Genomic DNA, 24,946 nt, shown 5'->3' on the forward strand with positions numbered 1-24,946 from the left:
TAAAAATATATATATATTTTAAAGAAAACACATGATCTTCACTTTGGTCTTTGTCATCTTACAATATCCTTTGTGCAGTGTTTTAACTTCCCTCAACTTTCCTTTACCCACCTTTAAAGTGCAATCTATTTTGGGGAAGATGATCAGGAAAGTGATTCCAGTGGGTAGAAGTTTTTTTTGGAGGGGATGGGTCACGAAGATATTTAAAAATTGAGCATGGTGATGGTTGTACCACTCTGAATTTACTTTAAAAAAACAGTTCATTGTACACTTTAGGTGACATGTACAGTATATGGGTATTTCTCAACAAAGCTGTTCTTTTATTTCTTTTTAAATAAAGACCAGTCTTATAATCAGTTGCAGGTGTTTTCAGAGGCCCCTCAAGATTTGCTTACCATGTCCCAAATCACGGCTGTGATTCCCAGTTGCCTCCAGTCCTGGTGGATCTGGATGGTGTGGTTTGCAAAGGAGAAGGTGGCAAGAGGCTTATGGAATTTCGGCAACCCCATTCCCCCGGTCTCCTCATAGGGCACCAGGGCCATTCCCACTGTGCCAGCTCTGCTCCCTTTAACCTGTTGGGCAAAAGAATCCTGCGTGCTCTGGCCAGAAAGTGCATTCTTTCTTAGCTGGCCCCCATGCTTTTTTAAAGGTCGTTTTATGGATTCAAAAGAATAAACAGAGATGTGGAAAGCTTTTGTCAAGGCAGACACCCAGGGAGCGCCGGGCTCGGCCCTGACACGCCCCCCGGGTGGCGATCGCCAGGCGGACACCCGGGGAGCGCCTGGCTCAGCCGGACACGCCCCCTGGGTGGCGATCGCCATGCTGACACCCGGGGAGCGCCGGGCTCGGCCAGGACACGCCCCCGGGGTGGCGATCGCCCCCGGGACACCCAGGGAGCGCCGGGCTCGGCCCGGACATGCCCCCCGGGTGGCGATCGCCATGCTGACACCCGGGGAGCGCCGGGCTCGGCCCGGACATGCCCCCCGGGTGGCGATCGCCATGCTGACACCCGGGGAGCGCCGGGCTCGGCCCGGACATGCCCCCGGGGTGGCGATCGCCCCCGGGACACCCACGGAGCGCCGGGCTCGACCCGGACATGCCCCCCGGGTGGCGATCGCCATGCGGACACCCGAGGAGCGCCGGGCTCAGCCGGACACGCCCCCCGGGTGGAGATCGCCATGCGGACACCCGAGGAGCGCCGGGCTCAGCCGGACACGCCCCCGGGGTGGCGATTGCCCCCGGGACACCCACTGAGCGCTGGGCTCGGCCGGACAGCCCCCCGGGTGGCGATCGCCATGCTGACACCCGGGGAGCGCCGGGCTAGGCCCGACACGCCCCCCCTGTAGCGATCGCCATGCGGATCCCCGGAACTTACAGGATTGGGCGCAGCCATCTTGGTCTTCCCAACGGCCGGATGGGCCACCCGGAGTCCCGCCCCCAGCCTCTGCCAGGCCCAATCATGGGCATAGCGGAGGTGCGGTCAATTTGCATGTTTCTCTATTATAAGGTAAGATGTTTATAATAAGTGTTATAATCCTGCTTATGTCCAGTTTATGGTTAATTATGACTCAAATTATTTCCTGCTATGCTAGCAAATAACCAATCATTTTTATTTGAATAGATGCTTACCTATCTCATGATTCATCAAAACATTTCAAAATCATTGTGCAATATTAGAAAATTTTAAGTAACTAAGATTCCTAAATTTGAATATTTAAAGCAATTGACTCCCATCACACCCAACATTTGCAATGTTAGCTACAGCTTATGATTTTTAAATATTGACAGATTAATTTTTCATTTTTCCCTAACAAAAATAATTAAAAAAAAAAAAAACATTTAGAAGTCATTAGTGCTAAAAGGTCACTTCTCTGACCTACAGACCAAAAAGCTCCATAGATTATGTGGTTCTGAGTGACAGGACTTATTTTTCCTATGCCAATTGACAAAAGCCAGTGTAGAGATTTCTTCTCTAGAGCTTTCAAGTATTGGTACCAGCCCTGGCTCCCCAACATGTAGGTGGAACTCTTTAGAAATGCAAAACCCCTGGAACTATCTTAGACCTTTTGAGTCAGAATCTCTGGGGGTAGAGAGAGTATGTTCAGAAGCTTGCTGGTAATTTTTCTGCACAGAACTGAGAACTTTTGTTTAATAAGGAAATGGTGCCTAAATGTAGCTGCACATTGGCATCTCCTGGGACGCCCATAAAGCAAGCTGAGGCCTAGGTTTGATCCCGCTGCCTGGGCATAGTAATATTAAAACTTCCCATGTGATTCTCATGTGAAACCAAAAGAACATGCTGATGAGAAATCACAAGGGCATGACTAGTTACATATTTTAAAAATAAATCATTTGGAAATAAAAAGCTTAACACTAGACCTGATACTGAGTAGCCTGTTTATTACAAACGGTTCACTATTCAGTTTGACGTGCCAGAGACTTTAAAAGGTGAGCAGGCTACAAGATGGTCTCATAGAATCCGATGATCCCTCCAAAATCATGAAGAAAAAATAGAATTAGGCAAATTTTCCCTTAATATTATTATCCACATGCTCTAAAACATAATAATAAAGTATGGATACTACACATTTAATTTCCATTTGTCATCTTGTTCTCTCGAGAACATACTCAGACTTTTTCTACCTTCCTTAATGAGTGGTTTTAATTCTACTCAAGCTGTTGAAGATGATATACAAGATAGAATAACTTTTTTTGGTTTTTCATCATAATATTAAGGGGTTTTGGTTTCATGAATCAGACTTAATAGACTTCTAAATTTTATCATACCAAAGACTTTTAAAGTAAATGCATCTTGAAGACTTGAAATAGAAAAACATTTAGGTTGTCTTTACTTGTTAAATCCCTAGCAGGTATCTTTTAACCCTGTACTGCAAATATTGGGGAATATTTTCTTAGATCTGCTTGAAAGAAACTTCATGTTAAATTTCAAATGAGAAAACTATAATCTCTATCCTGGATACGGTTCATGACCTCCCTCTTCTCTAAGGTTTACTTTGCTTGTTCTTGATCTTTCTCATGATTTCCTTGGAAAACCATTTTTTTGTTGTTTTTGTTCAGGAATCTATGTTACTTTCCAAAACCACTTTACTTGCTGACCATCTCCAACAGGTTTGACCCAATAATGAGTCTAATCCTTTTTCTTTTTCCTAAGCAGAAAAATAAATTGTGTTGCGTTGGAGAAATATCATTATGTCATGGAAGCCTGCTGGCAACTCCATAGCTTTGAGCCCTAACAAGTATGGTGACTATTGTAGCTGGGTGTGTTTTTGGAATTTTATGAGAGGTAATGTCCACTGTGGTAAGGAGACTTCTAAAACAGGGGGCTCCTGTACCCGCCACTGTGAATCTCATCTCTTTGCTCCTGGTTGTTACCTGGGAAACCAAAGGGCCTGCCTCCTGCATACTGAGTGACATTGCTCAGTGGACTAGTGCAAGGATTCTCACTGAATTGGGTCACCTGAGGTCATCCTGTCTGGCAAGTTCCCTTCATGGTCAATAGACTTTTGAGTAAATTGGTGCAAAATGTGGCCCATGATCACCTCCTAAGTCTTGATGTTTAATTGAATACTGAAAGACTGCCTGGTGGCTATTGTACAACTGGACTTCCATAATTAGTCATTTATTTTCTGTTCATCTAAGTAATTCCCTCACTTCACTACAACTATTTTCTCAACAGCCAACACTAAATATATTTTGGTCCAAAACAAAGCTTTTTTCATTCCCTTGATGTCCAAGTGTTTTTGATACTTGCCAGTGCCCCATAGTTCATGAAGTTCTCTCTGACTTTGTTCTTGTGTTTCTTTTTTTAAAAATTCCTGTAGCACCTCTAATCATTATTCTGTTGCCAGACCTGGTTTCTTTTCTCTTTTGTTTCCTAGGAACACTCAATTCTCTAAGAACAAGTCCTGGCACTTTTTTCTGGAGTTTCCACACAAAGTCAATCAATCTTAGGATATATTATACGTAAACATTCATTTTTAATTTGGTCTCCAGTCTTCCATCACCATATATTTTCATTTAGCTCTGTTGCTGTTGCCCCAAGTTCAACATGTCCTTTAAGGGTCTGGTTTCCCACCCCTCTCCTCAAACAGGAAGAGAGACTTCACTATCGCCAGAAGTGTACCTTCAAATGTTAATCATTTGTAATGAGTCCCCTCTCCTCCTTTATGTGGTCAGTCATCATGTCCATTGTTCCCTTGGAAATTTATTCCTACTGCCCTTCATCTTTATTCTCATTACCACCACTTAGCCCAGGTCATCACTCTATGACTGCAGTGTCTTTTAATAGCATGTGTACTGCTACCACATTCATCATCCCTAACTCACTTATCATGCCATTTTTATGCTCAGTGACCTATGCTAATATGACAAAGAGAACTGTAATGTTTAATGGTCCTAGACAAATGTAGACCCCCTTTCAAATGTAGTGATCAACACTCCTTTGAATAACCACCTTTTAAAAAAATTCTCACCCGAGGATATGTTTATTAATTTCAAAGAGAGAGAGAGAGAGAGAGAGAGAGAGAGAGAGAGAGAGAGAGAGAGAGAGAGAGAGAGGTAAGAAACATCTATTGGTTGCCTCCCATACATGCCCAGACCAGAGATTGAACCTACAAACCTGGGTATGTTCCCTGACCAGGAATCGAACCTGTGCTCCAACCAACTGAGCCACACCAGCCAGCACTTGAACAGCCCTTCTGAATTTTGCAATCTGAGACAACAAGGTCACCTTTCTCTCTCATGCCTCACCAACCACAGGGCCTGTAATTTTAGTGTCTTCGGGAGATAGGGTGTGATGCTTGCCTATCTTTTTCTGACTCCAATGTAGTATATGTAAATAATATATTCTAATTTTAAATGCTAAATGTATGGGATGGGCCAAAGTAGGCTTATACTTGTACATACGGAAAATATAGATTATACAAAAATAATAATAATACAAGATTAAACTAAGCTTTGCATATTTACAACTGTAAACCTACTTTTGCCCACCCCTATATAGTAGTCTTATTTTTTAAAACACCATGCCACACATCCTTTTCACTATAAAATATGTACAGATATTGTTTTACCCATTATTTATATTCAAATAAAATAAAAATTGGTTTTGTAAACTGTATCATGACTTTATTCTCTAATATTTTTACTTTTTATTTAATTTATAGGGGTGACATTGGTTAATGAAATTATATAGATTTCAGGTATACAATTCTATAATACTAGTATATCATCTATATATTGTACTGTGTGTTCACCACTCCAAGTCAAATCTCTTTCCATCTCCATTTATCTTCCCCATTCCCTCTTCTACTTCCCCCACACCCCTTTCCCTCTGGTATTCGCCATATCATTATCTATTTTTGACATGTCATGAAAACTTTACCTCAAGAGTTATAAAATTCTAGAATAAGTTCAAAATTAAAGACATTAACTTGTATTTTATAAACATATAGTGCCCAAAGCATTATAAAATGTATAGTATTCAACATTGTAAGCAAATATAGGTGCTAAAAAAGCCTTTAATATGCCTAAATAAATAAATAAACAAACACAAAAATGAATAAAATTCCCTGTACCTGGCAGAGGGTCATCACCTATGCACATTTCCTCTTTGTTGCAGGCTTTTTTTACCATCATAATTTTGTCTAAATTGTTCACATGTACTGCCAATATATGATTATAGCTATAATTTAAAAATAAAGGTAATTCTATGTTTCTTCCCTTTTCTAAGCAAGATAATTATATTTCTTTGGAATATAAATTGCCACCACTTTTAGATTTAGAAATTCTTCAAAGAACAATTAAGTCTTTTGCTGAAACATGAAATAGCAGATAGGTCTAGAGAAGATTACAATGTTTCAATTCAGTGCTTCCAAAGAGAATAAAAAAATAATTGCCTTAACTGTTGCCCATAGTCCCTACCTTAGAATCTAAGAGACCAGGCTGTATATTTTGAACACGCTTAAATATATTCAGCAATATAAGCAAGCCTTGTAAATTATAAAATTACTCAAGGGAATGAAATGTTTATTTCTCTATATAATCAAAAATAGGAAAAATCATATAGTTGTAATATTAAACATGATGCACTTTTAAATTTAAAGCATTTCTCCATTACCTTATATCTTTTAGAGAAAGAATGAATGGAAAAACAACAAAAATTACTTGAAATTCTTAAGGAAATATAAAAAAAAACTATAGTTCTAAACAATAATATGGTTCCAATTCATTATTTTTAGAGTATAAGTTTTAGAGTGGAATTTCATTTTTACACCGGTGCTTAGCTATCCGTTTATCCTTTCTATTCCCATAATACTTTGAAGGTGTCAGAAGTATGTTTTAGTTGTTCTGATGTAGTTGTGAATGCTATGCTATAAGTTGCATTACAGAAAAGCTTCCAGAATGTTTTCTTAGAGGGAAAGACCAGCAGAAGCAGCCTTCTGGTGATTGGATGGTCTTCAAAAAGTTATGAACTTTCTACTGAGTCACAGTGGGAACAAGGTCTTCCCTACAAGTGGACTGTTATCTCTCACTCTCACAAGATGGACACACATATACACACACTGATATCTGAACAAAGCACTGGCAATTGTATAAAAGCAATAAAATACTCCAAAATTAGAGGTCCAGACTTAAGGGATACATAAGAGAGCAGAAACTACCACTAGGTCAGGGTCAGAGAAATGGGAGAATGAATCCCATTTTCCCTACTTACTGTGTGGCTGGAGCAAGTACCTGTACTAAACTATGGGCCCCATCATTAAAATAGGAATAATACCTATGCCACAGACGATGAAGACCTGACAAAGAGCCTGTGTCAGCACTGTGCTTGACACATGAGATGCACTGAGACAATGACACTACCAAGGATATGGCATCCAGAGGCCACCAGGCAAGCCTGGGATTGCTCCGAGCTGTGGATATGACATGATTAGAACTGTGTGGTGTCAGGCTGCCATTGAGTGAGGTTCTTGACACTTAAGCTTGATCTTGGAGAGCAGGGGGTGCGCTTTGGAGCTCTCGAACTTGAGAAACAGTTATGTTGGTGGCGGTCTTACACTTTCAAGTTACACTATTACATCTGGTCATTATTCTTTTTTAGTCTCCTAAGTCTTCAGAGAGCTCTGGTTTCCTGACCCCAACATGCATCCTTTCATCCTCGTACTACCTGAGAAAGTGGTCTTTTAAAGCATCAAGAAAATGACAGAGGCTCTGAAATCATCAATGTCTTCTATCCTGTTATGTTACACTTATTTTATTTTTTTAATTTAATTTTACTGTTTAAAGTATTACAAATAGTAGTACATATGTCTCCTTTTTTCCCCATTGACCTCCCCCCGGCCTCCCCTACCCACTGGCCATGGGCAGGGAATGCTCATTTGTCAAAGAGATGCTCCTGAGTCCATTTCAGTGTCATCTTCTGCAATAACCAGGGAAAACCATAGTGTCTATGCTCAGATCTGGTGTAGAGGTTTAGTCCAGGGACTGGTGACTATAATATAAATGGACAAGCATGGAGGGGGGGGAGGGGCATTAGGCACTCCAATAGAATACAAGGAAATGACCTGGGCTTTATTTTCCTGAACTAGGTATTTCATTCTCTCCCATTGAAGCTCTTTAAAGTTCAACTTCTTTACTGTTATTTAACATCCTTTGATTAAGAGAAGGCACAATCTGACTGCTGGAGACTTAAGCAGGGTGAAGGCTATCAATGAGTGGACAGTTTATTGCACAGGGTCTCTTGGAGGCAGCCTTCCTGGGTTCAAATCCAGCATCTGCCACTTGCCAACTATTATGCCTGGGCTATTTAACCACTCAGTGTCTCAACTCTATCATCTGTAAAATGGGGATAGTAATTGTACCTACACCACAGGGTAATCATATGGATTGAGTTAACTTTTGTAAATAAATACATAGCAGGAACTGTGCAAGTGTTTGATGATAAATAAAATAGGACAAATAAACCTACCATGGTCTTGGTATTATGGCGGGTATCAGAAACCAAGGATAGAAAACTCCACCTCATATTGCCTCTCTCCTGGAATGCATAATTTTGATTAGTCAGTCATAGACCGTGGAAGACTCTAAAGAGGTCATTTTTTCCTAGCCTTATTTTTCATTTGAGTAAGAAATTATTTCCCCCACATTTTAGATGAAGCAATTGATATTCAGGAAGTTTAAATTACTTACTAAAAGTGAAAAAAAGAAAAGAGAAACTTAGAAGAGATGAGAGTAGAAACTGAGATTTGAGAAAAAGTCCCAAATCTGTTGTGAGACAAAACTTCTTTTATAAGAGTGTAATTCCCAGCCCCTCCTGAAAAGTAACTAAAATTCCTGATAAAGCTCCTGAGCAGTTTTCTAAGAAACTTTCATGATATTTCAAGATCCATTCTGGAATTGTAGGGCTACCAACTTAGCTTACTGTAAGTTTCTTGTTTACATCTTCAATCCATTTTGTGACAAGCCAGTAACCTTTAACCAGACATTCATTATTTTATCACCTCTTTTTTCCAACAAAATATTTGACCAGCAGGGGGCATCCTTGAGTTTGGCTTACATGGTAACCTAAGCAGCATGTTTGAAATAAAACTGTGATGAGAACTCACAATCATTTTATCTGAGAAGCTGTCTTTACATATATACATATTTCCCAACGTAATAAAGCACTCCTTGCCATATGCCTAATGATTCTTACGCCCTGCTGTTTTCTGTTAATCCTGAAAACTCCTAGAGCCGCGGAATTCATGTTGGAAGGAATGTGAGGATCAGCCAGGCCAACTTTCTTAAGTCAGCATCTTCTCAGCTGCAGCTATGGCAAAATAGAGAGAACTGGAAACGGAACATAAGTGTCTTGAATAAGCTTTACTTATCCTTTCTAAGTGCAGAAATGGTTTTCCCTTCTATTTTCAGTGGGTTTATTTATTTCCTATTCCTTTCCCATTCAGTTCTAGACAAAAGTAAAAGTAACAGGAAACCTGACTTCCTTTCTCTTTCTCTCTTTCTTTCTTCTCTCTCTCTCTTTCTCCCTCCCTCCATCCCTCTTTTTCTTTTGTGGACAGAAAAGGGGCCACATACTAAACTTGACAAGCTCAGGGGAGGCCTGCCCGGTGGGTGTTACAAACTCAGAGACTAAATGTAGCCACACATGGTCTGGACAAAATGATTCCTAACTCAAAGCAGGTCACAGTGAGTAGTCATGTCCTGGGCCTGTAGCTTCTTTGACAAAGGTCAGTCTTTACCTCTGAAATTGTGTATTGTCTTTGCGCATCTAAGGTGACATGCCTGTGAAATGTCCCAGTAATTTTCCACTCCTGACCACTCGAAGGCACAGCCACAGCACCAGAGCATAAGGTGGCAATGCTATCTTGTTTCGTGAATACCATCTCTATGTGCGGTAAATGCTAACTATTCTGTACCCACCAATGTAAAAGAAGTATGTGTTTTTATGTTTTGCTTTTTATCCAATCCCAGAGATTTCCCTGCTTTGATTTCTCCCACTCCCTACTCTTCCAATATCTTTCTCTTTGATCCTAATGTATAAAATATGCTGCAAAACTGCCGTTCTCTGAAGCATTGTCTCAATCCATTTAGATTTTGCTTCCCAGCAACTGTCATCAGTTTGGCTCAAATAAAACTCTTATAAGACATTTTCTTAGGTGACAGTCTTTGTTGACTCTTTCTTTCTTTTTTTTATATATATATATTTTGTTGATTTTTTACAGAGAGGAAGAGAGAGGGATAGAGAGTTAGAAACATCGATGAGAGAGAAACATCGATCAGCTGCCTCTTGCACACCCCCTACTGAGAATGTGCCCGCAACCAAGGTACATGCCCTGGACCGGAATCGAACCTGGGACCCTGGAGTCCGCAGGCTGACGCTCTATCCACTGAGCCAAACTGGTTTCGGCGACTCTTTCTTTCTTAGCAACCCAAGGTTGGAAAGGAGAAGCCCAGAGAAAACATGAGACAGGTAGTCTCAAACCTTAGCCTGCACCAGAATCTACTGAAGGATTTGTTAAAACTCAGATGGCGGGGTTCCACCAGTGAAGTCTCTGATTCTGTAAATCTAGAGGGGTATCTTTGAAACTGCATTTCTAACAAGTTCCAGATGATGCAAGGGAGTTTCAGTGAAATACGCTACTTCAACGTGAAATCCCTTTTTGATCCTCACCTTTAGGCCAGACACACCTTTTCTCTGCTTCTCCAAATGCCCAAGCTCTCCCTCTCCCTGGGGGAGGAGGTGGACTAAGAGAGACTGAAAATCTGAACACAGGAAGTTGGGAGATGATTAGAGTGCAGGTTGCTAAGGGGTTACAGGATGTGGTGGGAGAGGATGTCTGTAAGTTCCCCATGGGAATGAGGTCCTCATTCTCCGAAGCCACTTCTGAATCTCCACCATCAGGACTCTTCATGAGGTTTGGATTGTATCAATTCAAACTGGAATAAAAGAACTGGTTGAGCATTCTTCAAAATTCTCTTAGGAAAAAGATCCAGATGCTCTTTATTATTTGAGATTTAGTAAATTTCTCCAGGGGAAGGAGTGAGGAGATCCATTCTTGGCAGAGCCTTATCTTCAATGGTTCCTAACATCCAGAGCTCCCTGCCCCCACATCTCCCCTGTAAGACAGATATAAGAAGGGACATGTTCCCAATCTGCAGAGGGTGAGGGAGAGAATGACAGTAAGTGCTTGAAACTTTTTTCACCTCCAATGTCTTCCTTTGTTGTAGGCCATCCTGTGTGACTTGAGTAACTACTCTAAGTATGGCTTCTTATTAATTGGGAGACTGTTGTTGGGATGCTCAAAGGTGTCTGCACTTGGAAAACACCCACGAAAGGGAACAGTGGTCATTTCACACAAGATGAGGTTTTTATAAATTTATGAAGAGTTATGGTTTGAATTTCTCCTGAAGAAGAACAGAATATACTGACAGTAACTCTGATAACTTGTGCCTCTTACATAGTGAACAGACATAAATTTGAAATATTTGATTACAATCTCTGCTTATTCTTTAACTTTAGAAAATAAACTCAGTTACCCAGAATGTGGCTAAATGCTACATCCTTAGGCTTAAAAGAAGCAATTTATTTTCCAAAACATTTCTCCTAACTGCTTTTTAACTAATTCAAAATAGTCCCCTGAAAATTTCTAGAGAATGGGCTCCCTGAGCATGGAATGCTTAAGTAGTTTTACTTAACCTATGCAAACTCTTCATTTGTAGTTTTCTTTGTATTTTCAACTAATTAAGATGGGCAGAATTTTTCCTCGGTATCTGGTATTTGGAAATTGTGTGTGTTTCCTCCAATTCTTAAATATACAGTTTTTGTTGTTTTTTTTCTTTCCCACAAAGAACAGGTGGGTCATCAAAGCCAGAATTATTTTCAAAGTTACATCCTTATGCTTAGTCATGGCTCCATTAGTCATGCGACTCGGTCTCTCTGGTAGTATTATGGCTCTCTCATAACCACCTTTAAATTATTCTTCTTTATTCATGTCTGCTTTCAAAATGGTAAACATGGTAAAAAAAAATGTATACTCTCCACGCTATAAATAAATAAGTCATGGGGATGTAATCTAAAGCATGGGACTAATGAAGTATACAAAGTGATGCAAAGCAAGGGACTGAATTCAAGAATACTCTATCCAGCAAGGCTATCATTCAAAATTGAAGGGTAAATCAGGAGCTTCACAGACAAAAAAAAAAAAAAGGTAAGAGACTTTATCAATACCAAGCCATAAATGCAAGAAATTCTAAAGGAACTGTTGTAAAAAGAAAAGATAGAAAGGGAAGAAGGAACATAGGCATAAAGAATAAAAATGGCTACAAACAAGTACCTTCAATGTAAAGGGACTAAATGCTCTAATAAAAAGACATAGAGTGGATGAGTGCATAAGAAAACATGACCCATATATATGCTGTCTATAAGAGACCCACCTCAGAACAAAGGACTCACACAGACTGAAAGTGAAAGGATGGAAAAATATTTTTCAGGCAAATGGAAATGAAAAAATAAAAAAGCTGGGGTAGCAATACTTATATCTGAAAAATATGACAAAATAGACCTCAGAGTGAAGTCCATAACAAGAGATACGGAAGGCCACTTCATAATACTAAAGGGATAGATACAAAAAGACGATATAATTCTGGTAAACATATATGCACCCAATGCAGGGGCACCCAAATACATAAAAAACTTCGGGAAGATATCAAGGGAGAGATTGACATCAATACAATCATAGTAGGGGGTTTTAATACCCCTTTGACATCACTGGATAAATCCTCTAGACTAGTGGTTGCCAAACTTTCAGACCTCACAGACCACCAGTGATCCACAGACCACTGGTTGGAGACTGCTGCAAAAAAATCAGCAAAGAAACAGCAATCCTAAAGACTCACTAGATCAGGTGACTTAATCACTATCTTCAAAACATTTCACATCAAAGCTACAGAATATACATTCTTCTCAAGTGCACATGGGACATTTTCAAAGATAGACCACATATTGGGACACAGACAAAGTCTCTTCAAATTCAAGAAGACTGAAATCATATCAAGTATTTTCTCAGATCACAATGGCATAATATTAGAAATAAACTACAATAAAACAATCAAACAATTTAAATGCCTGGATACTAAATAGCATGTTATTAAACAATGACTGGGTTACAAAATAGATCAAAGAAGAAATAAAAAACATCCTGGAAAAAAAATGACAATGAAAACACAACAATCCAAAATCTATGGAACACAGTGAAAGCAGTCAGTCCTGAGAGAGAAGTTCAAAGTATTACAGGCCTACCTCCAAACACAAGAAAATCTGGTAATAAATTATCTAACTCCACAACTTAAAGAATTATAAAGAGAGCAACAAGAAAAGCCAGAGTAAACAGAAGGAAGGAAACAATAAAGATCAGAGCAGAAATAAATGACATAGAGACCAAAAAAAACCAAAAATAACAACAATAAAAATAACAATACAAACACCAATAAAACCAAGAACTGGGTTCTTTGAAAGGATAAGCAAGACTGATGAACCTCTACCCAGGGTCACCAAGAAGCAAAGAGAGAGGATCCAAATAAACAAATTCAGAAATGAAAGAGGCAAAATAACAACAGACCCCACAAAATACAAAGGATTATAAAATAGAAATACTATGAACAACTCTATTCCAACAAACTTAACAACCCAGGGGAAATGGACATATTCCTAGAAAAATACGACCTTCCAAAACTCAATCAGGAAGAATAAAAAAATCTGAATAGTCTGATAACTATGGAGGAAGTAATAAAAAAACTTCCAGCAAACAAAAGCCCTTGGCCAGACAGCTTCACAGGGGATTTTTACCAAACATTCAAAGAAGAACTAGCCAAAACCGGTTTGGCTCAGTGGATAGAGCGTCGGCCTGCGGACTCAAGGATCCCAGGTTCGATTCCGGTCAAGGGCATGTACCTTGGTTGTGGGTACATCTCCAGTAGGGGGTGTGCAAGAGGCAGCTGATCGATGTTTCTCTCTCATCGATATTTCTAACTCTCTATCCCTCTCTCTTCCTCTCTGTAAAAATTCAATAAAATATATTTAAAAAAAAAAAAAAAAAAGAAGAACTAAAACCTATCCTCCTCAGACTATTCCAAAAAATTCAAGAGGAAGGAACACTTCCAAGCTCTTTCTATGAAGTCAGCATTACCCTAATCCCAAAACCAGATAAAGACACAAAGACAGAAAGAAAGAGAATACAGGCCAATATCTCTGATGAACATAGATGCTAAAATGCTCAACAAAATCCTATCAGATCCAGCATTATATTAGAAAGATTATACACCATGACTGAGTGGGATTTATTCTGGGGATGCAAGTATGGTACAATATATGAAAATCAATAAACGTGATACATCACATAGACAAACTGAGAGATAAAAATCATATAATCATATCAATTGATGCAGAAATAGGATTTGACTAAATCCAACACCCTTTCTTGATAAAAACTCTCAACAAAGTGGGAATAGAGGGATCAGACCTCAACATAATAAAAACCTACAGCCAACATCATACTCAAAGGGCAAAAAATAAAACCATTTCCCCTAAGAACAGAAACAAGACAGGGATTCCCACTTTCCCCACTCCTGTTCAACATAGTACTGGAAATTCTAGCCATAGTGATCAGACAAAAAGAAGAAGTAAAAGGCATCCAAACTGGAAAAGAAGTAAACTGTCATTATTTGCAGATGATATGATATTGTACATAGAAAACCCTAAAGACTCCATCAAAAAACTACTAGATTTAATAAATGAATTTGGTAATGTAGCAGGATACAAAATTAACACCCAGAAATCTATGGCTTTTTTACACACCTACTAGAGACCCGATACATGAAATTTGTGCAAGGGTAGGCTTTCGCAGCCCCACACCTGCGGCACCGCCCCCCCCACCCACACACACCTTGGCCAGGTGCTGCCCACATCCACCACCACACCCCCCCCCCCCCCAGTTCCCCAGTTCCACAGAACCACTGATGGATCACCCTGCAGAGTCGCGGAGGCACCCGCCCCCCCCGCCCGCCCCAGATTGATAGCCCCGCTGGCTGGTGGCCTTGGCCTCCCTTTGCAAGGTGCTCATGGGGCAATGGTGGGGCCTCCTCCTGAGCAATCGCATCTCACCCATCTTGGCTGGCCTGGTGCCAGTGCATGTCATAGCGTGGTCGTCTGGACAGTCGTTCTGCTGTTTTGCCATTAAGTTGATTTGCATATTATGCTTTTATTAATATAGATAATGAACTCACAGAAAGAGAAACAAACAAACAAAAAACAATCCCATTTACCATTGCACCAAAAAAATTAAGATATTAAGGAATAAACTTAACTAAGGATGTAAAAGACCTTATTCAAAAAACTATAGGATATTGAAAAAAGAGATAGAGGAAGACATAAAAAAAATGGAAGAATATACTGTGTTCATAGATTGGTAGAAAAAACATCACTAAAATGTCCATACTACCCAAAGCAATCTCTAGATTCAATGCAATCCCCATTAAAATACCAATGGCACATTTCACAGACCTAGAACAAACTCTCCAAAAATTTCACATGGAATAAAACAGGTCCCCGAATAGCCACAGCAATCCTGAGAAAGAAGAATAAAGTTGGAGGAATAACAATTACAGGTATTAAGCTATATTACAAAGCCACTGTTCTCAAAATTGCCTGATACTGGCACAAGAACAGACATATAGACCAATGGAACAAAACAGAGAACCCAGAAATTAACACAAGCCAGTATGCTTAGTTAATATTTGACAAAGGAGGCAAGAGCATGCAATGGAGTCAACACAGTCTCTTTCATTAATGGTGTTGGGAAAATTGAAGAGATACATGCAAAAACAACAACAACAACAACAACAACAACAAACAACAAAAACCAAAAAAATGAAACTAGACCACCAACTTACACCATACACAAAAATAAACTCAAAATGAATAAAGGACTTAAACATAAGATGGGAAACCATAAAAATCTTAGAAGAACCCATAGGCAGCAAAATATCAGACATATGTCATAGCAATATCTTTACTGACATAGCTCCTAGGGCAATGGAAACTAAGGAGAAAATAAACAAATGGGACTACAACAAAATAAAAAGCTTCTGCACAGAAAAAGAAACCAACAAAACAACAAGAAAGCCCATTGAATGGGAGAACATATTTACCAATGTTATATCTAATAAGGGCTTAAATTCCAAAATTGATAAGGAACTCATACATCTTAACAAAAGGAAGATAAACAATCCAATAAAAAATGGGCAAAGAACTTAAATAGACACTTTTTGAAAGTAGACATACAGAAGGCCAAGAGACATATGAAAACATGCTCAAAGTCATTAATCATCCAAAAGATGCAAATCAATGAGATACCATCTCACACCTATCAGAATGTCTATCATCAACAAATCAACACATGACAAGTGCTGGAGAGGATGTGGTGAAAAAGGAACCCTTGTGCACTGCTGGTGGGAATGCAGACTGGTGCAGCCACTGTGGAGAACAGTATGGAGTTTCCTCAAAAAATTAAAAATGGAACTTCCATTTGACCCAGAAATCCCACTTCTAGGAATATATCCCAAGAAATCAGAAAGGGTATATGCACCCCTATGTTCATAGCAGCACAATTTACCATAGGTAAGATTTGGAATCAGCCTAAGCGCCCATCAGCAGATGACTGGATAAGAAAACTGTGGTACATCTACACAATGGAATACTATGCTGCTATAAATAAAGAAGGACTTCTTACCATTTGCAACAGCATGGAGAGCATTATGCTAAGAGAAATAAGCCAGTCAGAGAAAGATAAATATCACATGATCTCACTAATTTGTGGAATATAATGAACAACATAAACTGATGAACAAAAATAGATCCAGAGATAGAGAAGCATTGAACAGATGGTAAAAATTCAGAGGGAAGGCAGGGGAGGGAGGAGGAGTAAGAGATCAGCCAATGGACTTGTATGCATGCATATGAGCATAACCAATAGACACAGACACTAGAGGGGTGAGGGCATGTGTTAGGGGTTAGGGGTGGTCAGGGAGAGGTCAATGAGGTAAAAACAAGATAAATGTAATACTATATATAATACTTCAAACAATAAAGGTTTTTTTTTAAAAAAAAGGAAAGTAATTGGGATGCAGAGACTGGGAGAGGGTTCATGGGAACTTTTGGAAATGCTGGTAATGTCCTATTTCATCATTTGGGTTTTATTTACATTGGTGTGTTCACTTGTGAAGTCTTTGTGCTATAAATTGATGATGTATTATGTTCTACAATTAAAATGTATACATTTAAAATATAAACATTGAATATATTTTTAGACATTAAAAGAACTGTGCTAAGCAAAAAAAAAAAAAAAAAAAAGCATGGGGACTCTCATACATAATAATAGACAAACATGTGAATTGACCATACCTCCGCTATGCCCACAGCCAATCAGAGTGAGTATGCAAATTAACCCAACAAAGATGGAGGTTAATTTGCATACATAGGCGCCCAGCATACATTGGAACTTTCTCAGCACCTAGGTCACTCCAAGGGCCCCTGGTGGGTCCTGAGCAACCTGGGAAGGGCCTGAGCCAGGGGGCTCCTGTGCAGGGGTGGAGCCCGGCAATTGGAGGGAACTGGGGGTCCCCTGTCCAGGCCCAAGCCTGGGCCAGAGGCTTGGGTCCTGGGCAGGGGTGGAGCCGGGGGATCGGGCTATCTGAGGGAGCTGGGGGTCCCCTGCCCAGGCCCCAAACCCCGCCAGAGGCTTGGGACCTGGGCAGGGGTGGAGCAGGGCAATTGGAGGGAGCTGGGGGTTCTCTGTCCAGGCCCCAAGCCGAGGCCAGAGGCTCAGGACCTGGGCAGGGGCGGAGCAGGGCGATCGGGCAATCGGAGGGAGCAAGGGGGGCCCTGCCCAGGCCTAGAGGCTTTAGGCCTTGGCAGGGGAAAGCCAGAGATCAGAGGTGATTGGTGTGAACTACAGAGGAAATACCTTTTCTGACCACTCCTTGGCTAAGCTCCCTGTTTGCCCCTGGTAATATTCTTAGTTACTTGGGTATAAGAATTCAAAAAGGTGATCTAGGGTTTTTCCACCACACTCCTGGAGAAAAAAAAGGAAGATTCACTGCTGAAGGGCTAATAAATGCCCTAGCCAGTTTGGCTCAGTGGATAATGCCTAGGCTTGTCGACCGCAGGGTCCGGTTCGATTCTGATCAAGGGCGTGTACCTAGGTTGCAGGCTCCTCCCTGGCTGGGGCCCAGGTCAGGGCTCATGCAGGAGGCAACCAATCAAAGTATTCCTCTCATTTTTATGTTTCTCTCTGTCTTTCCCTTTCTCTTCCACATTCTCTGAAAATCAATGGAAACATATCCTCAGGTGAGGATAAAAAAAAAAGAAGAAAGAAAGAAAGAAATGTCATATCCTATGAAAGACACATCTTGAAAATGCCTAAAGAAAGTTGTCATTTTTTCATGGTGAAGGGACTAGAGTCCGTGTTGATGAAAACACCTTGGTGGCTGCGGTCACTGGCAGTGGCTGCAGCAGTGGGGTGATGGGGCTGATGACTTCTCCTGATCAGCCTGGTCGCCTCAGTAGGACATCCCCTGAGGGCTCCCAGTATGTGAGAGGGGGCAGGCTGGGCTGAGGAACACCCTCCCCTAGTGCATGAATTTCGTGCACCAGGCCCCTAGTAGTTAATAATAAAGTATAGAATTTTTAATATCCCTTTGACATTACTAGGATAAATGCCAAATACCATGTAAATAATGTTTAATAAGAAACAACTTTAACCTTTTGCACTCGGATGTCGAGTGTGATTTGACACGGTTAGCATCGGTAGCAGCTCTTTTTATACTCTTTGAATGTATCAATAATTTGAAATATAAAAAAATCCAAATAAATAAGTTTGTATGAAAAGAAACTCCAGTTTTTTATTCTACTGCCGCGCTTTGTAAAATCTGGGGTATTTAAAAAATTAAATCCCGAGTAGAATAAAGGGATCGAGAAAAAAGCAAGCGAGTGCAAAGGGTTAAAAAACTTAAAGATACTTGTAAAAACAGCTTCTGTCCATTCTAGTATTCAGTTGATTTGTATCAACGGAATCTATCCTTTTTTTTTTTTTCTTTCAGGGAAATAAGTATAATTATAAACTATTCTTTTGGTTTTGGTTCTGACTAGTAGTCACACTGTTAAGTTTATAAAAACTTTTGTTCAGGACTTGACCCTTTTAGCAGTAAAGACCTGATATTTTACAAAATTATATGCTAAGCAGATAATGACGACACAAAGCACATGTACAATAATGTTTGTCATTCATTTACATGCTAGTTGGTGGGTTTCTCCTAATATCCTTACCTACAACTTTCCCATCAGCAGGCAGCCACTAGGGACTTTGATAAAAATTAGGAAATAAGCAGTAAGGTCTCCAAAGCCACTAAACAGGCTTAATAAAGTTGATGCATAGGCCAGCCCCTTGGATGCTGACCCAATGTTTACCTTTACTTTTCCCAAGGTCATTAAAATGGGTGACCTAAAGCCTCCATTCATAGATGATAAGCTTCAAATTAGAAAGTGAGAAAATGCAGTGGGAAAATCGGGAATGATGCTGAGTGGGGCTGGGGAGGAATATGTTGAAGGAGGAGGGTGGATTGTGAGGTCCAAGTAACCTAGCACTCAACAGGAAATGGAAGAATGGAGAATCTGTCCAACATAATGGTAATGTGCAGCATTTCACAAGGGGAAGTATAGCATGGACTGCTCTACAGCAATGTACATGATGTTCATAGATTCATGATAAAATGATACATATATACCAACATGTTCTGCTCAAGGAGAAATAAGAATATACTCAAAAAATTTCAATGAGATTTTATCAAAATTAACTTAAAATATATATATTCATTTTAGAGAAAGAGGAAGGGAAAGAGAGAAACATCAATGCAAGAGAGAATCATTGATCATTTGCCTCCCACAGGTGCCCCTCCAGGAGATCAAACACATAACCTGGGCATGTGTCCTGACTGGGCATTGAACCTCCAATTAACTGAGCCACACCAGCCAGGGCAAAATTGATATTTTTAAAATTTGCTTTTAGATGGTTAAATCTCAGTTAATAAGGAAAATTATTTCTTGGTAAATAATTAATTTTTTCAGGTGCCCATTGCATATCACATTCAAGAGCATATACTAGCCCTAGCCAGTTTGGCTCAGTGGATAGAGCGTCGGCCTGTGAACTGAAAGGTCCCAGGTTCGATTCCGGTCAAGGGCACGTGCCCGATTGTGAGCTTGATCCCCAGTGGGGAACTTGCAGGAGGCAGCAGATCCATGATTCTCTCTCATCATGGGTGTTTCTATCTCTCTCTATCTCTCTTCCTCTCTGAAATCAATAAAAATATATTTTTAAAAAGAGCATATACTAATATCATGCATAGCCCTCTTTCCTTACTATCTTTAAATTAAGAGTAAAATTAGGATATAACCATATAAGATTATCATTTATTGCCTAAAATACACTACATGATGGATCAGCTGCCAAAAGATATCATGCTTAATCCTCTCAGAATGTGTTGGGTAAGAATTATTACTCCCCTTTTAAAGATGATAAAACTGATACCTAGAAAGACAGTCTTTCTAAAGGGACGCATCCAGAATTTCATTCAGATATATTATCTTTTCATTGCAGCATGATTACATTAATTAAGTGTGTTAAGAGTTAAGATACATAGAATTGGTAGCTGGAAAAATAAATGGGTTGATCAAAGAGAGCATCCTATAAGTTACGGGGTGGAGGAAACTTTGTGTTAAGAAAGGGAGGCTGCATTTTGTATTGAATTTTAGAGTTGATTAGGCAAATGCACATTGATAACATCCAGTTAGGCACCCTATTTAAAAAAGATTTGTGAAATTAAGATAGGGGATACTAGCAGAAGGGAATATAATAAGTAAGAAATACTAAGTGACATTTTTTGAAGTTTGTATTAGATCTAAAGAGTGTCAAAGAGATCAACCAATGAACTCGTATGCATATATGCATAACCAATGGACACAGACAATGGGGTGGTGAGGGCCTGGGGTCGGTGGGGCAGGCGGGAGTAGGCTAGAAGAGGTTAATGGGGGGCGAGGGGAAGGAGGATGTATGTAATACTTTCAACCACAAAGATAAAAAAAGAAGAGTACCAAAGACAACTTAAGGGTCTGGGGAGCAACAGGTGTCAATATTTCAAAAATTGACAGTATTATACAAAATGATCTTGAAGGGGAGAAGACTCTACCAGCCACATGGAGATTAAACTTTCTATCACACAGGATTTTATTTAAACAAAAAATCCATTATGGATGTTACAGAACTGGACACATATGAATAAGATGCATACCATTTCTTCCAGAATTCTGGTGTGTGGAATAGAGCAGTGGTATTGTCGTTAACATAGTCTAAAATTGGCAAAGAGAATGTCAAGGGGATAATGGCCCTGTGTTATTAAAAACTTGAGTATTACTTAATAAAGTTGACTCATTTAGAGAAGATATAATAGGAATAAACACTTTGGAATAATTCTTTTTCACAAGAATGAATAGTAAAAGTAAAAAAATGTTAAAGTAGAAAAAAAAAAAGAACCAGGATATTGAAGAAACAATAATGAAGCTGATTTCATTGTAAAGAGAAAGTAGAATTAATGTAGAAAAACATTCATAGAGCAATTGGGAGACTAGAAAAACCAAGTAAAATCAAATCAAAAGAGATGGTTGGCAGCTTTGCATAAGAAATAAAAGGAAACACACGAGAAATCAGTTTTTATACAAATCTTCTCTGCTTTATAAAGATTACTCAATAATTAAAGTGAGATTAGGCTGGACAGATTTAGCTAATAAAATACAGACACTGAGTTAAATTGAATTGATACATACTTATAATAAAACATTGTTTGTTACTTATCTGAAATTCAAATTTAATCAGCATCCTGTATTTTAACAGATGCACCAAGATATCACCCATCTTAGTTGTCACATGGAAAGAAAAGTTGCAAAGACAGAGGCAACTGAGAAAGTTCAGACACATAGGAGTAAGAAGGAAAGATGAAATTATTTTCTATGGGAAGTCATAATTAAAGCTTGTATCTGGGATTGGGCCAGAGAGTCCATGCTCTGGTATAAAGAAATGAAATGAAAGGTATTCAGACTTGGAGCTCATACCCAACATATTGCCACATCAGTGGTATTGTGGAAAATGCTTTAATTACTGAAAAGAGAATGGAGACATGATATGTGTGCTATTGTGGTTTCATAGAAAAGCATGTCACATTAATGGTTTGGGCTTTAAAATGTGTTTTGTTCTCTTTGGTTAACATTTAGAAATAACAATGAAAACCTGTAACATTTATTAAGTATGAAGTAAACATTTATTAAGTAAAACTTATTCAACTTTACTATATTGTCCATCCTTAACATGAGAGTTTTGTAGGCAATTTCTATATCCACTGCATTTAGTGGTTATTGACTAACTTTGTATACAAAATCAGGAATACCTACCAATGAGTGACCAAATTTTAAGATGCAAGCTCAATAGTTTTTGTGATATTTTCGTTAATGTAGAGTACCACTGCAGAATAATCCATCTACTGACCACAAGATTCCGTGATAAGTTATTAGGAAGAGTCCTTCTTATCTATAGAGTTACCTGCATTCTCATTCTTTTTTCTTTTTTCTTTTTTTGAGTTGGATGGTGAATGGAACCCAGCTAGCTCTAATTAAACTGCATTGAATTATAACTATTCTTATGGATAATTGTTATAAATCTCTTGTGGTTCACCTTGAGGTGACTTAACAATGAATACTGAACCAGAAACAGTAAGAACAAGGCTTAGAACTTCTATTCTAAAGCACAACAACTTAATAGACTAAATGATGCTTTTATAACATTTGTTACTAACTTATAGGAAATAGCTGAGTATATATTTGGGAACAGAGGAAGGGGGAATGAATTATAAATAAAAGAAACTCTCTAAGAACTTGAATTTGCCTATGTTTACTGGGAAATCAATTCAAATAAAAATAATTAATAGGACTAAATCTCAAGGATCTAGTATGGTCACGTACACATCAAATATTGGGGACAGACAATGAGAAATAAAATGCATCCTCAATGGAAAATTAAGCAGAGGTGTTTGCTAACATTTATTGAGTCTGATGTAGGAAAGCAAATGAAAAATTTTGAGGCATTCCATTCAAACCATCAAGAGAGCTGCTTTCTGCTTCATCAGGATTAAGATGTCTGTTTAGAAAAAATTAAAGCAACTAGGGGATGTTATGCAAGAGGCGGTGTGTGTGTGTGTGTTGTGTGTGTGTCTGTCTGTGGGAATGAAACTTGGATTTATATATCTTGTGACAATCAAAACTCAGCATCTACTTCTGATTTCATCATCACTCCCCAGTGGAGTTTAGATTTCGAGTCCTTATATTAACTTTTTATTGAATTTTAAATCAAGTCGAGTGTTTGCAACCTGACTAAATGTGTTTGTGCAGAACACCAAGGTTTTGCTCCATGCCAATCTGTAATTGGAACTGGAAATATCAAAGGCAATGGACATGAAACTTGGCTGTAAGAAACTTAGACTCTGTTGGAAAGATAGATGTTTGAATAAGCAATTATAATACAAAGTGAAACAAGCTGCAGTGGAGTTGTTTATAAGATATTGGAGGCCTGGTGCACAAAATTCATGCACTCTGGGGGGCAGGGTGAGGTCCCTCAGCCTGTGTCCTCTCACAGTCTGGGAGAGGGTCCCGCCACCGTTGCTACACTCACCAGCCGTGAGCCCAGCTTCTGGCTGAGTGGTGCTCCCCCTGTGGGAGTGCACTGACCACCAGGGGGCAGCTTCTACATTGAGCATCTGTCCCCTGGTGGTCAGTGTGCATCATAGCAACTGGTCAATTTGCATATTAGCCTTTTATTATATAGGATATTTGAGATCTTGGGGAAAGGGAAGTCTCAATCCACCTATAGAAGTCAGGAAATCCTTCCCAGTGCAGCTAGCAATTCAACTAGTTACAGAATATCAGGGACTCTGATTCCATGCAGAAATGTGGAATTCTAAAATGTTTGTTATTGCTAGATTATGGAAACAGCAAAACTGGGGACAGTCACATACTATGAGGCTGAGAGACAGATAAGAAAAGGCCAAATTATTATGATGTGAGTTGACAATGCAAAAGGTGTGGATTTTACTTTCAAGCTTTAAAAGTTCGGGGTGTGGCAATCACAGGGTGAGATTTCCAGTTAGATCAAAATGGAAGATGGACTGGGAGAGTGATTCAGTACATCGATGGTAAGGATTTTAGAAAGTCCAGTTGGAAGAATTGAGTAATTTATTTGGATTTGGGAGATAAGGAAATCCAAGAACTCTAACTTGAGTCCCAGATTTCTTCTATAAATGAAAGTAATACCAAAGAAAGCAACATTGTTGACAGTGCCCCTAACTTCAAGCAGAAGAAAATAAAAATCTATTTCTAGAAAAATCCCTCTCAATTTAGGTAATCAAGATACTCACAGGTTACAAGTAAAACAAATAGCTCGCAATCAAATATCAGCTAATGAAAGAATGCCACAGTGAATGAAAGTCAGTAAAAGCAATAAGCAACATTTAAGACTCCAATGATATGGGGATTATAAAATACAAACTATTTCATTGAGAATATGAAATGTTTAAAGGCTAGAAATTTCTTTAAAAAACTGAGCAAGCTCAAAATTAAATAAAATCATTGTATTAAAAACACAGTGGATGACAAATAGCTGAATAAATATAATTATAGAGAGAATTAGATCAAAAAGGGGACTCAAAGGGTTGGAGGGATATAAAGAACACCCAGGAATGGGGACAGCCACTCAGGGACTGGAGTCTGAGCAGGGTGAAGAGGTCCCCATGTGGGAATGGCTTGACATGGAGACTTAGATGCTTATCAAGGTGAAGAGAATTACCATGTGGGTGGGGGGATGGCGGGCTGCCTGGTGTCCGGTGTTGGAGCCTGAGTGAGGTGTGAAGAACACAGTGGAGGAGATGATAGTGGCAGAGATGGGATGTTGGTAACAAACATGGGATTAAGTTTACAATTAAGTATATTGAAGGCAATGACAGTCAGGGTTCTTCCACTTAGAGAAAGGAGGTGCAATTATGGAAAAGTGGAAAACTAGAATAAACCCTGTGATATTGGAGTACTGGTATGAGTGCATGGTTTTCCAACTCTAAAAATGTAGAGAGAACTAAATATTGATGTAAATGTGTATCTATCTACCTACCTATATGTCTATTTACTGCCTACTTATGCACATTCATACATATATTCCCTTACTCTGTCCATGGAGAGGACCTGGGTGTAATGAGCACATCTAACATGCAGATTGTGGCTTCT

General features: G+C 39.3%; 1 protein-coding gene across 1 annotated transcript in view; it reads right to left on the reverse strand.

Annotated features, from left to right (window-relative positions):
* CNTNAP2 (contactin associated protein 2) overlaps nucleotides 1-24,946 on the reverse strand; it is a 1,332,959-nt gene that overhangs the window by 924,188 nt on the left and 383,825 nt on the right. The window lies entirely within an intron of this gene.

Source organism: Eptesicus fuscus, chromosome 14 (genome assembly GCF_027574615.1).
Source record: "Eptesicus fuscus isolate TK198812 chromosome 14, DD_ASM_mEF_20220401, whole genome shotgun sequence".
NCBI lineage: Eukaryota > Metazoa > Chordata > Mammalia > Chiroptera > Vespertilionidae > Eptesicus > Eptesicus fuscus.